Source organism: Falco rusticolus, chromosome 6 (assembly GCF_015220075.1).
Source record: "Falco rusticolus isolate bFalRus1 chromosome 6, bFalRus1.pri, whole genome shotgun sequence".
Taxonomy (NCBI): Eukaryota; Metazoa; Chordata; class Aves; order Falconiformes; family Falconidae; genus Falco; species Falco rusticolus.
This window is the reverse complement of record NC_051192.1, coordinates 62,383,370-62,397,018: the sequence shown is the minus strand read 5'-3', so window position 1 is coordinate 62,397,018 and position 13,649 is coordinate 62,383,370. Positions and strand designations below refer to the sequence as shown.

At 45.1% G+C, this 13,649-nt stretch overlaps 1 protein-coding gene across 3 annotated transcripts in view; it reads left to right on the top strand.

Annotated features, from left to right (window-relative positions):
* HPCAL1 (hippocalcin like 1) overlaps window positions 1-13,649 on the top strand; it is a 66,317-nt gene that overhangs the window by 7,427 nt on the left and 45,241 nt on the right. The window contains exon 2 of one of the 3 annotated variants that reach the window (XM_037391179.1): window positions 8,826-8,872. The exons of the other annotated variants lie outside the window; for them this stretch is intronic. The gene's annotated coding sequence lies outside the window, so the exon portion shown is untranslated. The remainder of the gene's footprint in view (window positions 1-8,825; window positions 8,873-13,649) is intronic. 3 annotated transcript variants of the gene reach the window in all.

Sequence of the window (13,649 nt, the reverse complement as noted above, 5' to 3'; positions counted from 1 at the left end):
TCATGAAAACATTTTGGGGGAAGTTTCAGTATTCTTGAGCTGTACGCCTGCAAAAGGCTGGACTGGCTGTTGAATGTTAATGCCTGCTCAGGAGCTTGTAATGAGCGTGCCTCCTGGTATAGCAGTCGTTAGGCAGAAAGACAAACTGTCAGTAGCTTTTAAATACCGCAAAGGGTATGGTGTTGTGCCTCCTGCTTTCCATGCGAGCGCTCATGCTGTCTCATGCCCGGTGTATGGGCAGATCAGACCAGAGGAAGATGCTTAGGTCAAGCCACAGAGATGCCAGGCTCCTGCTTCCCATTATCGGTCTCCATTTAAGCCCATTTCTTAATGTCAGTCAGCACTGCAAGGACAGTGGAAAAATCCCCAACTGGAGTAGCAATGGTGACAGGTCCGAAAGTGTAGTCTTCAAGGTGGTCACCCATCAGTCTTCTCCAGATGCCTGGTTTCACACAGGTTGTGGCTCCCACCAAGTACAAAGAGGAAGGGACTCCCAGTGCTGTCACCCATATGTCCCTGTGGCTCCCAAGGAGGGGTTCACCTGGCTGTGTTTCAGACAGCCCTGCTGCTGGTAGAGCCCCATCTCCACGTCCCCCAGTTGTGCTGGGACAGCCCATGCTGAGGTAAGCTGCAGGCTGTGGGAGGGCTGCATGCGGGCAAGGGGCAGCCTGGCCTGGCAGAGCAGGGAAGACCCATCAGCCTAGAAAAACCTTTATCACCTGAGGTTGATATTTTACAGCCTCTGAAGCTGTGATTGATGTTTACAGGAGGTTTTGCTCTTAAGGTTGCTTTTCTAGCTCTCTGGAGGTTAACAAGACACCAGCGCATCTGGTTTTTGCTTTGCTTTCAAGGTGTTTTGCCTCTTGTAAAGATGAGAATGTGTAAATTTTTTTAAACGCATCAGTGATCTGCCCAGGAGCACTAGTTTGTGATAAACTCAATTTAAATACAGCTCCATATTCCGTAGCAGGAGTGTGGTTTTATGTAGCATAGAAGAGCCTCAATATGCAGAGTGTGTTAAGGTTATATGAGGCACCTTGGCTGTGCCATAGCAGCATTAATCACTGTAATTTGTTTTTTGAATAAATTCAGGCTTCAATTCAGTCCTTGGAAAGTTTTTGAATGCTTTCAGCTGCTCCTCTGTTACGTCCCTCCACCTGGTATATTAGCCGATACAAATTTGCAGTCTGCTTTAATAAAAGACAGTTGACACTATGTCCTGGGTAGCTGCTTAGCGAATCTGGTTTTAGCAGATACCTCCCTTACCATGACCTTCCTAATTCCCTCCATCCCTCCCAAATCTTTATTGTGTGACTTGCATGTAATGTTCAGTTTAGAGCATCCTGTGAAGCAGGGAAATGCAGCTGGAAAGGAGGCTTAAAAGGGGAAGAGAAAAACTTCCTGGACAATGAATCCGTAATGACAGAACTTAGTTAATTGTATTGAAAAAAACTTTAGAAGAGGAAATAGACTAAATAACTGGCACTGTTCTGCCCCCAACTGCCTGTATCCTTTTTAACTGTAGGCTGATTGCTTGTGTGCAGGTCAGACCAGGCAGTACGTGGCATTTGTCAGTAGTCTTGTTGAAAAAAAACAAAACACCAAAGCAACCCTGCAACTCAGTAAGGGAAAAATACTTAAATGAAAATAATTCATCTTGCTCTGACACTTTAAATTAGATTAAATAAAATGTAATGCATTTAGTCGGCAGTCTTCAAATTTCCATACCTTCCTTTCCTGCTTTCATGCACATGCAACTTCTAGGGGAATTTAGTGCAGTGTGTAAGCTTATACAGCTTGCTTTAGCAATCAGTTCTATGATAACATCAACTTACCCAGCTTGGCTTCTAGTCTTAGCCCTAATGCTGTCCTGAAAAAGCCCTTGCCTACCCTTGAATTTGCAAAGCTTCCTTACCCTGTTGTGGTTTCCTTTTAGTTGCTTTTGTGGAACCCAGGTTTGGGGATGTGCTTAATAAGCCAAATAGCTTTGTGTAAAACTGTACTAAAGATATTGATATGCAGATATTAATTACTCATTGAATTGGGCAGAGGAGATGTTTGTACAGCTTGCTCACCCCTCTGAAGCGGGGCATCACTGAACGGTCATCCTCAGTGGCCAAAAGTTATCGGCCAGCTTGTGAGAGGGTCTTTTAGCAGGAGGGACTGGAGCCAAAACTGACGTGTAATGCAGAAATGGAATCTGCAGCTTTGGGTTGAAGTGAGCAAAACTCCTCCGAAGCCAGGGGAATTGGATCGGCCTCCAACGAGATGAATCTGTGGTGCGGTAGCGCATGATGTATTTCATGATAGGCCTTGTTGGAGTGCACGTTTCTCCTTTGCACAGGCCTCTTCTGGTTTCCATAGGTTTCCCTGTTCTTCCCCTGAATCTGGCAGGGATAACTGTTTGTGTTATGATAGCATCAGCCAGAGACAAGATTCTTGGACTGCACACTTCAGGCTGTTCTTCAGTCAATGGTTTAACCATTACATTGCAGATGTGTTCAATAAATAAACCTTCAGGGTTGCTCAGAGTGGGGGGTTTTGGAGGTGTGCAACAGCAGTTACTCACTGGAGACCTAATCTTTTACTCATTTAGGTCCAAACCTTTTGGATTGTAGTCCAAGTGTTTCTGTGCTGTAAAGAGAGATCCAGTACGGCAGAAGTGCAGGGCAGCACGGAGTGTTTCATAAAATCCCACAGTAAGAATCAAGGGGATAGATGCGTTCATAAGATTCCTGTGACTTCTGTGAGCCCAGCTTGGCCATCTCACAGCTAAGGCATGATGTTCCTGCTTGGGTAGGAGCACAAGTCACAGCCTTCCAGACAGAGGCGTAGGTCTCTTACTTGGAGAGTCCACATTCAAGCAGAGGCCATGCTCTTGTTGACTTACCTGATAGACCTGAGTGCCAAGGGAAACTGAAGGAGGACGACCTTCTGCTGGGGCAGAGATTACACTGCCATCCCCACAACAGCCAGCAGCCCCGCTCTCCCTGACTTGGGTTGGGTTTTTTTAAGTGGTACAATATCCACCATTCTTTATTCTGTCTTCTCTGCTGAGAAGTGGGTGTGGCTTTGCATTTCATCCCACTGTTACAGGTTAAATTCATCAGTCTGTGTCAAGGTGGCTTCAAGAGCAGTTGTAGGTACCAGTGATGTTGCAACAGGCTTCAGGTTGCAAAAATTTTTGTTGGAACTTTGTCCAAATAAATTGCAGAGGGAGAAAGCCTGAAGGCAGAGAGCTGGTACGAGTTGGACACCTTCTGAAAGTGCAGGCTGCTATACAGCATGAGACATCAAAAGTAGCCTGGGAGCCTTTTCAATCAATAGGTGCAGGAGGGTCTCCAAATAAGCAAACGTGGCCTCCAATGAATGTTTTAAACTCCTCGCTCTTTGTTTCCTGATACTGTTGGTACTGTCAGTGCTTGGTGTTTCCTTCATGCTTTGGCAGCCACCTGGTTGCAGTCTTCCCTGCGAGAAGTGATGCTTCACTCTGATGACTGCTGGTAACTTTCATTGAGAACTTTTGGGCTGTTTGACCATCTTCCTGCATGTGTCCAGTCTGATGTGTTCAAGTTGAGATTCACTGTTGTTATGATCGTGATGACAGCTGGAAGCAGGTGTAGGGCGCTTCTCCTGACTGCTACTGAAGCTGATGCACTTGTGGCTTGGCTGATGGTCCAGGGCTCAAGGGAGGGACATTCAGTCTCTGGCTTAACTAAACACCTCCCAAGATGTTCCTGGGGAGGCCTCAGGGTCTCTGTACATCAGTTTCCCATTGCAGTGGTTGGATTATAGTATTTTTATAAATATATATATAAAAAATATTTATATATAATATTTCTGGGGGTGTTGCAAGCACATTGCTTAGGTGAAATGGTAATGGGAGAGGTGTAGCTAGTGGTATTGAAGGCAGAGAAAAGAGGGGCAGCAGTTGATTCTGTTGACACAAGAGAAATCCCTCTCAGCAATACCAGCCCCTCAGGGGATGCGCAGCCTGAAATGGATCTGTACTGCAGCCATAGCACCCTATTGAGGAGAACACTTGAATTAGCTTTTACATTAGCCAGCGTCTAAATCTCTATAGGTGTAGCACCCTGGAGCTCAGTATGGGCTGGAAAACCTGCCCGGGAGCTGAGGGAAATGTGCCTGCGCTGGGCTGAGGTCCCACCTGGGGTCTCTGAGCCGTGCCCAGTGGTGTAAGTGATACCTGGGACTTACGCAGGTTGACAGCAAGCTTAGGTAGTGACAGTCCTTTAAGGGACAGGGTGAATTGCCTGATGCCTCTTCTGGGATGTAGGGGCCTTAAAGAAAACAAACCTGGGGGATAGAGTCCTCTGAGAGTATCCTTGTACTGTGGGTTTAATTGTACGTTGAGGTGGGACTTCTCAGAGCTGCTGGGTGGGCTCCAGGCATGGTGGGTGACAGGTCTGGTGTGAAAGGTGAGGAGGAGAAAGGGGGTAAGAGGTGAGTAGGAAGAGACTGTGCTACGGAGGAAGGAGTCATGGACACACTGCGGAATAGTTTGTCAGCTGCCACAGCTACACGTGCAGTCTGGATGCGTCTGCAAGCACGTGTAGAAGTGCAACAGCCAAAGGTGAGGTGCAGTGGTGGGTGATGAGCTGGCCAGCTGCAGGGACTAGAGAAAAATTTAGAACAGAATAGAATTTAGAACAGAAGAGGACAGTTGGAAGGGACCTACAGTGATCACATAGCCCAACTTCAGAGCAAATGGTTAGTTTCTGTGCTGCCCCTGGACTATTGCTACCCACATGTAAAGGGAACTGCAAAATTGTATACGCTATGAGCCCTCACAAGTTTGCATTTGGAAGAAAAAAAAAGAAAACCCAGCATATTCTTATAAAATAGCAGAGTTTAATTGAAGAAGAAATTGCAAGTAAGGCAGAGCAGAGACTTCATGTAGTGCTGGGGATTATATCCATGGCTGCACATGGTGTTTGCAGGCAGGTCATACCATCCATAAATGCAGGAACATTAATAACAGCATTGATTTGTCTTAATGCAGTTATGAAAGCTGAACCTTGGAGGTGTGGGAGGGACTTACCGATAATCAGCACTGAGATTGATCAAGGATAGTATCAGCCAAAGGAGAACAAATGGAGGCTAGAACAGGGCAGGGTAAAATTGTGGCCATTAAAAGGAAAAAAGTGCTCACAACACTTGAGGCTTCTCCATCACATCGAAAGAAAGCTACTTAATACGGAATGTCTATGACTCAAAGCAAAAGAATGGGGTTAAAATCACTTTGGAAAACAAGACAAAAGAAAAATAAAGGTGCCTGCAACGGTTTTGGTGCAAGCTAAGGCAGGTCCAAGGATGCTGCAGGATGTGGCAGAGCTGCAGTGCCCACAGGGGCGGCAGGGGTGACTGTTGCGAAGGAGTTCTGCCCCTGCCAGCTAGGTCAAAGCATAGTCTGAAAAAGACCATTTGTCACCTTGGTTTCTCCAGTCTGTCTGTAAAGCTCTTTTTATAAAGAGGATCTTTACAAATGATTCTTTGGAGCAGTCTTCTCCTTAAGCTTTTTGCTAGCAGCTCTGAAAATAGCAGATTGATGCACTTGCCTGTTCCTGCCCAGCCTCCAAAAGTTACTGACACCTCTTTCTTTAATTCTGCTTTGTAATTGAATTTCTGCCATAAGTTGCTTCTGCAAATTCAATTATAAGTTTTAATTTGGAATGGATTTAAATACTTTATGTGCTGTTAACATAGAAATTAATGTGTGCTGTCTGGTTTACCCCATTGTGTTAGAGCAAAGGTTTTGTATGATTATAATAATTTAAGTTGCTGGGGTTTTTTCCAAAAAATCTTTTAGGATGCCAGAATCTAGCCAAGGACTGGGAAATGCCATTTATTTTGACCATATAAATATGGCCAAATAATCTTGCACTACTCAGCAAGGTCTGTTGAACCGGGAAGGCACAACAATTTTGTACCAGCAACACAGAAGAGAAATCAGAAGAGCTTCCGAGTTGTGTTTCCTATTTTCCCATTGACCAGGTTCAGTCCTTACCTTGCCTTTCCCTTGGGTTTCATTTGGTTGGCAGCTTAGAGAGGTAACATCCATCCCTGCGTAAAATGAGGATACTAGGTTTTCTTCCTAAAAAGATGTTGAAGCTAAAATGACTTGTTTAAATGCTTGTATTGCTGCCAGGTTGCAACATTTGTAAGTGGCTGCTCAGGATCTCAAGAGTAATCAAAAATTTCATGGAGTCTTGGATCTTCCTTCCTGTGAGCAGAAGACTGAAGAACATCTGCACTGACAAGGGAAGATATGGGAAAAATAGGAAAAGAATCATTTAGGGAGCACTCACTTAAGGGTTTTTCTCTTTTTTCTTTATTTTTTCTTTGAGCTTCTCTGGTCCTCGGGGAAGGGTTTGTTTTAAACAACCCCCCAGATGCTTGGAGGACACATGTGGCAGGGTTGGTCTTCTGTAAAAGCTGGTTAACCAGTACCACCAGTGATCAGGGTGCCCTGACTTCACCTCGATGACACTTGTCTCATTCTCATGATTTGTAGGAGCTGGATTTCAGCTGGCTGCTTGACTTTGGTTCTTTTCTGTTTCTTCTGGGTGGTCATTTGTGAAAACCTGTGGTGAATTTGTGAGGTTTCCATAACAATGAGAAAGCAAAAACTATAGTGCTAATTTTTTTAAAGAGGAGGAGATGGACTTGCAGTACAGTCACTCTGAATTTTATTACAGTATTTTCCTGGAAGTTAATAAGTTATTTCCCACCTAAGCATCTTCTGGGTGCTTATGAGTAACAGTCAGCATGGATTAGTCTGGAACAAATCATGTCAGACATCCTAATTTCCTTCTACAGGAGGGTAACAGGTCTTGAGGATAGAAGCAGATGATATCAGTCCTAGTTAGGATTTTGGCATTGTTTTGATATTCTCAGAAGGAAGCTAGGGAAAAGAAATTTTGGTGAAACTGTTGACTTCTGGATGGTGCGGTGTAGGTGTGCTAACTGTGCTGCAGGCTTAGCTCCATATGTCATCAAACTCAGAATTGGGTGGGGATTTCCAGAGGTGGACCCTGTGGCTTGGGTCATTGTGATTGATGCGTCTGACAAAATGCTGGTTCAGACTCGATAGGTAGCTCCAAACTAGGGGAGGTTACAAACACTTGAGAGGTGGCGTTAGATTTTCAAATAGCTTTGGACAAAGCCAGAAAATTAACTTGGAGGGTCCATCGTCCCCGGTGAATGAGTTGGCTGTACAGACTACCCAGGGGTGGTTGGAGGGGCTCCACTGAAAAACACCTTGGGGTCGTGGTGGGTCACTGTATTGGGTCTGGCTGAGATGGAGTTAATTTTCCTCATAGCAGCCCCCGCTACCAAAACTGCGCCACACAAACAGTCACACGCCGCTTCACCAGCATCATCCTGCCCCGACAGCAGCAGGTGGACTTCCGTAATCAGGACGGACTTGCTGCATCCTGCGTTGTGTCTCCTGGTGCTTTGGCATCACTGCAGTACTGGAGCCAGCGTGAGGCACTGCATCTGGGGGGACACGTGGAGAAAATGAGAGGGGCCAGTGGGGATCTGAAGAACAGGAACCAAGAGGAAAGATGGAAAGGAGTGGTGTGTTTGGTCTGGAGAGAAGGCAAAGGATTGGCACAACGGGTTTGCAGTGGCTGGAAGACTGATGCAAGGGGAGAAATATGCGAACCCTGCCCCGTATCTCTTTGGGTTTGGGCAAGTGTTAATGAGTTTGAGTGGCATCACGAAAAGAAGAAACTTCTACTTGTAGGGATGGTGAAGTGTTGAAGGAGGCTGTTGGGAGGCTTTGGTAATGTCTGGGGTCTCTGTGGCAGGGGTTTTGCATTGGACATACCAAATGTGTGTGTTAGGGGTGGGCTTGGAGGTACCTGGGGGTAGGGTCCCAAGCCCGATGGGATTTTGTTTGCAGAAGTTACGGGGTTACTGGGTCAGACAAGGGTCTGGCAGGAAAGAAGTTGGTGTGGTTGGGCTGGAGGAGATGAATGCTTCCCAGATGTGCCTGGCCTCTGTGGTGGTGGAAGTCACGGTCAGCTCTGCAGGAGGGTGGGAACCAGAGAAATTCACTTGTTTTCGATTTTGTAATCCACAGATTTTAAGAGATTAGGAATCGCAGGAGCAGCTGAACTTGCTCCTGGTGCTCTGGTCTGTTACTCCTTAAGCGCTGATCAACCCTCAGGGTTCACAGCTGGCAGATGCTGAAGGGATGCAAATTATGATACTCTGCTTTCTCGAGGAGTGTGCTAAATGGAAAGAGAAGTGATTTCTAACCTTTCAGAGCAATGCTTAATGGCTCCAGAAAACTTGAAACGGGTGCTCTCATAGTTTATTTCTTTTTCTCCTGTTTTTAGATCTTGGCATAGTAATACTTCTGTATTATATAATACATAATACCTCATAGTAATACATAGAGGTACAAGCCAAGCAAACTTTCTGAATCTGAACTTGATACTTGCTTATTTTGAAAGACGTGTTTTACAAAAAAGATTTGAAGTAGGTAGGTAGTTTCAGCAGATTTTTGAACACCAGAAGAATTTGCTGTCTGTGTTCAAGACAAATCTGTACATTTTTCAACATGGGAACTGTTTTCTATTTCAGGACAAGTAATAAAATGCAAATAAAGGCAAAAAGGTTGTTCTCAGTGTAAGGTAAAATCTGGAGCAGGGGTTTTGCATGTTTAGACTACTTCTGATTTCTTTTTCAGCTGGGAAAATTGGTTTTTACAGGGGAGGCCAAAAGGTGGGAAGGTTGTCACTTGGAAGAAAGCTGTAATGTAAAGCGTGTTTGGTTTGCGTCTTCTCCTTCAGGCAATCAAGCCCTGTGGACTTTCTCTGAAGAGGTTCCAAGATAGGTGGTGAGTACTTTCCAGAACCTGTTCCTTTCAAGGCACTCTTTAAATTAGTAATAGAAAAATTAAATTAGTAATGGAAAATACAAGTGCTGGGTTTTTGTTCTGCATTGGGTGCAGAGGTTTGCACTTGCTGAGCTTGTGGCATGCTTTAATTTTAAAGCCGGCAGGGCCAATCTTTGAGTAGGGGTTTGGCATCAAAGTGTTAAGCTTTACCTTTGCATCGAATGAATTTCCTGAGACTTGATTAGTGAAAAAGATGCTGTATATTTAAAAATATTTGACTTGAGGGAAAATCTGAACAATTTACGCTGTATCTTTTACTAAAAGCCTGTTTTTGTGCAGTGGGGCAAAGTGTTTTCTGTGTCAGAGTACCCTTAGGGTTTTTTTTTTTCCTTTCTGTTTTGTCCGACTGTGTTAATCTAAAGGAATGCAACTTCCAGAGGGTTAAATGAGCTGCATAATTTGTGCTAATCTCTGCCATGCGTGACTGATTTTGTCCTGCCTGCACCCAAGACTTTCATGTGTTTCATTTGTATGCACTTCATTAGGTCCTTATTTGTAAGTAAACAAAACATTAAATCAGTTAAGAGCTGCAGGAGAATGAGATTGCTAAAAAATGCCGATGTGTTGGTTGCAGCTGGAGAGCCACCTCTCCCACTGGTGTAAATCACCGCAGCTTCTTTTCCTGTGGTGGAGCCGATTTCCAGCAAGGGCAGCTGGGACTCTGCTCTGTGACACCCTTTGGTGACTTTTTTATTGTTTCTAGAGAAATACATACTCTGTTTCCTCTTTCAATTCTAGATTTCTTTCCAATGAGATTAACCAAATTATATCATTACCCATTAATTGCTCAGGAAGTTTATTCTTTAGTTGCATTTCCCTAGTGCACAGGATACAAGCTATTAGAGCTCTTGTGTATTCAGGCTGGCTAATGAACTTGCAGTTGAATGTCCCAAACCTCTAATGGACTTCTGCATCTTCCAGATCAATGTATTTTCCATAGATAAGGTGCCTTTTGATATGTGTGATCCCAGGTTGATGTGAAGTGTCTGTACAGTTGAAATCCAGCCATCTGCACGTGCTTGTTGTTGGAGCAGGGGAGGATTCTGGGGTTTGGTGTGTTGTACTGTGCTGGTGTTCACCCTAAATACATGTTCATTTTGTCCAGAAAATGCTTATTCAGCATTTGTAAGGGGATTATTCAATGCCCCTTCGATGTATTTGTTATCGATAACAAATGTTATCGATGAAATGTCTTTCATCAACGAAAACATCTACTTAATAAACTGCATTTATCCATGTTTTCTGTATAAGGGAACCTAATTTCACCCCAGACAGTTCTTCTGACTAAGACTTAATGTCCCTAAAACATGAGTCTTACAAGGCTAAATCATTAATCCCATTGTGCCTTTTGCTAAAACGCTCTTGTGAGTAGCTTACGAACCCCTCCTCTCCCCCAGCCTCACAGCTGTGGTTGGATCGGTGTTACAAACCTGCGTGCTGTTTACACTGGTAATTGCTATATTGGGACCTGATTCATCAGTTGATCTTTCTGAGATTTTGAAAGATGAATCAAGCTCTTTTCCTGAGGGCAGAGGGGAGTATGGGGTGGGTGGCTGTAACACCAAGTGTGTAAAGGCCAGGCAATTTTAAACTGTCAGTTTAAATTGCACTTACAATTAGATTTTCTTTTCGTTTTAGGTAACACCTGAATATGTTATAAGTAAAAAATACTTGTTAATGCTCCAGACTGCCCTTGCCACAGTTAATGGTTCTTTCTCCTGGATAGTCCCTTGAGGTGGTGCTTTCAAAAGTGTGAAGGTCCTGTGGTCTTTCAGGGAAACCTGGGCTCCCGAAGCACTTTTGCTAACAGAGTATAGAGGTGTCAGGTGTTCACACACCACATTTTTTTTCTGCTTTAATGGTCTGTATTCCCCTTTGTCTTTTCAAATTCAGGTGCATCTTTTATTGCAGTTTGGGAATTCAGGATCCATGCTGTATGATGGCACATCTCCAGAGTGTAACAGTTTCTGGGGGTTTGGCTGTGTCCATCCGTATTTAGCATGCCGTAAGAGACAGACTTGAAGGCAGCTCGGTGCTGAGCCAGCTGGGCGTTTTCCAAAATGTAATGTGTGGATGGTGGCACATGGGTAGCTTCAGAGCAAAGTATAGCGTCATGAAAACAAAATATATATGTGAAAGTGCCTGAAAGTAGCTTGAATTTTACCCCAGCTGAGCACATCTGGAGGTGAGGGTGCTGGCTGGGGAAGGAACAGGCACTTGGGTGCTCTCCTGACAGGGTACGGCAGGCTCTGACAGAGCAAGCTGCTTACCTGTGTTTCTGCCTGTAAGCGCATAAGCAGCTCGGAGCAGCGGAGACCGGGGAGCCAGATGCGATGGGGGACGGACCCATGTCAGGGCCACCCTGGGCCCGATGGCCAAATGGGCACCCATGCTGGTGGTGGTGGTCTTGTGCCTCAGGAGTTTGCGGGATGCTGCTGGGGTGGTTGTGCTGGGAGGCTGGAGATGTCGTGTAGGCATGAGGGCTGTCCTGGTCCCAGGTGCGATGCAGGAGGGGCGCAGCAGTGGCATCACTGTAGCCTCTGTGCTGCTTTGGAGGAGCACGTGAGTGGTTGTGACCCAAAGCCAGGAAAGGTAGAGGGTGGTGGGATGTGAAATGGCATGAACAACAGCAGAAACTGCCTGTTTCTTGCGTGGACACGGGGCTTTGTGGCTGAAACAGGGCTCCTTGCTTCTCCGGTCCAGAGTTGGCATGCATCGATGCAACATCCAGGCCTTGAATTTTGAAGGGAAACATTTTGCCGCCAAAGACTGACAGATCTGTCCTTCCAAACTGGCTTTGAGAAATGTTTTATTTTTAAACTGAAAGCTGAGGTGAAACCTGTGCAGCCTTTGTTTTCAAGGGAAGGAGGCTGCCCTTGAATGGGAAGTCACATGCAGTACTGGAGGGTGGGCTCCTGGAGATACCTCAGGACCACCTGTGTTTTAGCATGGAAATCGGGCAATACTCTTGCCATTGGTGCTGGGGTGTTTTTGGAAATGCTCCTGTACGTAGAGCAGGGCCATGGGCACCTTCTCATGGCCTGGCTCTGGGACTTTCTCCATCACTAGGACATCCCCCCTCACCAGGATGTCCTTGTCCCTGAGTCCTGGTGCCTGCTGGCACAGCTTCTCCTCTACTATCCCTGCCAGCATCTCACTGCCTTCCCCACAGTCCACCCATGTCCCCATATCCAGGGTCCCAGGGGTCACCCTCCCTGTGAGCATCCGAGCTTTGCAGGGAGGAAAAACCAGCAACAGAGCCAGGCTGAGCACCGGGGTGGAGGAGGAGGGAACGGGCAAGACAAGGGGCTATCTGTGGCTGTTTTTCCCTTTTCCTGGGTATTCTCTGCATCACAACCTCGGCAAATTCCCTGGTTTGAGGATTCAAATCCTGTTGGGGAAAGGGAGACCCTTCGGTGTCGTTACCTATTGCTGTTATCTTCCCTGCAGTCTACTGAAACTCTCTGGGGGAAGCTGCGAGGGCCAGATGTCCGCTGCTGTACATACAACTGTACCACGGGGGGGGGGAACACAGCAAAAGTGCAATGAATTGGAAAATGTGTCTTAAAAAAGAACAAATGGGGAGCACAATAGCAAATGAAGTACCTTGTGCGAGTGGCTTATGTAACAAAGTAATTAAGAAGAATTTATTATGGTTTAATGTGTTACTAATCAAAGCTTGAATTTTGCCTTCTTACCACCTTTAAGATTTCTATTTGAGTCTTTGTCTTCTACATTTTTGTTATAAATAGGTTTTATTAGCATTTTCGCTGTTGAGGCTTTCTATGTTGTATGGCACATTTACTTTCCCATATATACTGTTAGCTCATTCAAGGATATTAAGGAAGAAAAAGCAGAATAAATGTGCAACACTACTGTTCATCCATGTTTGTTTTTATGAATGAATCTTCTGCCTGGGTGCAAACAGACTTCAGGGCTGCCCAGTTTTCAAAAGCTTCTAAAATTCAAACTTCTCTCATTAGTTCTTTACTGTGGTGGTGGTGGGGGAAAATTAAAAGCAGGCTTTGCTTTTAAAAATGTAAGTTATTAGCCAGGATTTCCAAGCGGGAAGATGGTGGGGAGCCAGGTTTGGATTATTTTGTAATACGCTGTTTTCCCCATCATGTTCTGTGCCTCCTACAAACACCACCTGCCTTCTACATTTTGTATAGATGCTGCTATATAGCATGAAAAGAGTGTCTCTTAATGCAAGTATTTCATGTTGATTCACTGCTATACAACTGTTCATCCTCTAATAGTGTGGGATTACAAAGCATTATCATGCTCAGATTGACTCAGGTAGTGCTATTTTTGTTTAAGCTGTATTAAGGTATCATTGTGAATCTTTGGTCTTGCAGCATGGGGGTAATACGATTTACTATTTTTATAAAAAATCAACATAGCTGGACAAATCCTGTCCATAGCAAGAACTGCAAAGATTAGTCATGAGCTCAACGCTTTTCCCCACCTCACCCCTTTTGTCTACAGTGAGTTGTTACATCTTTAATTTTCATGTGACCTCCGTCATGTTGGCCAGGCTTGGAATGAAATAAAATGGTCTTCTTGGCTTATGGTTAGGGACTTGGTACTTTGCTGGGAGAAGCTTTGGTGTAAGCGAGGGGCTTTGGTGTAAGAGGATAGTGGGTTTGGGGATGCTCGGTGAAGTTACCTGGGCAGCCACCGAGGGAACGCAGTGGATTTCATCCACCTTGCAGGA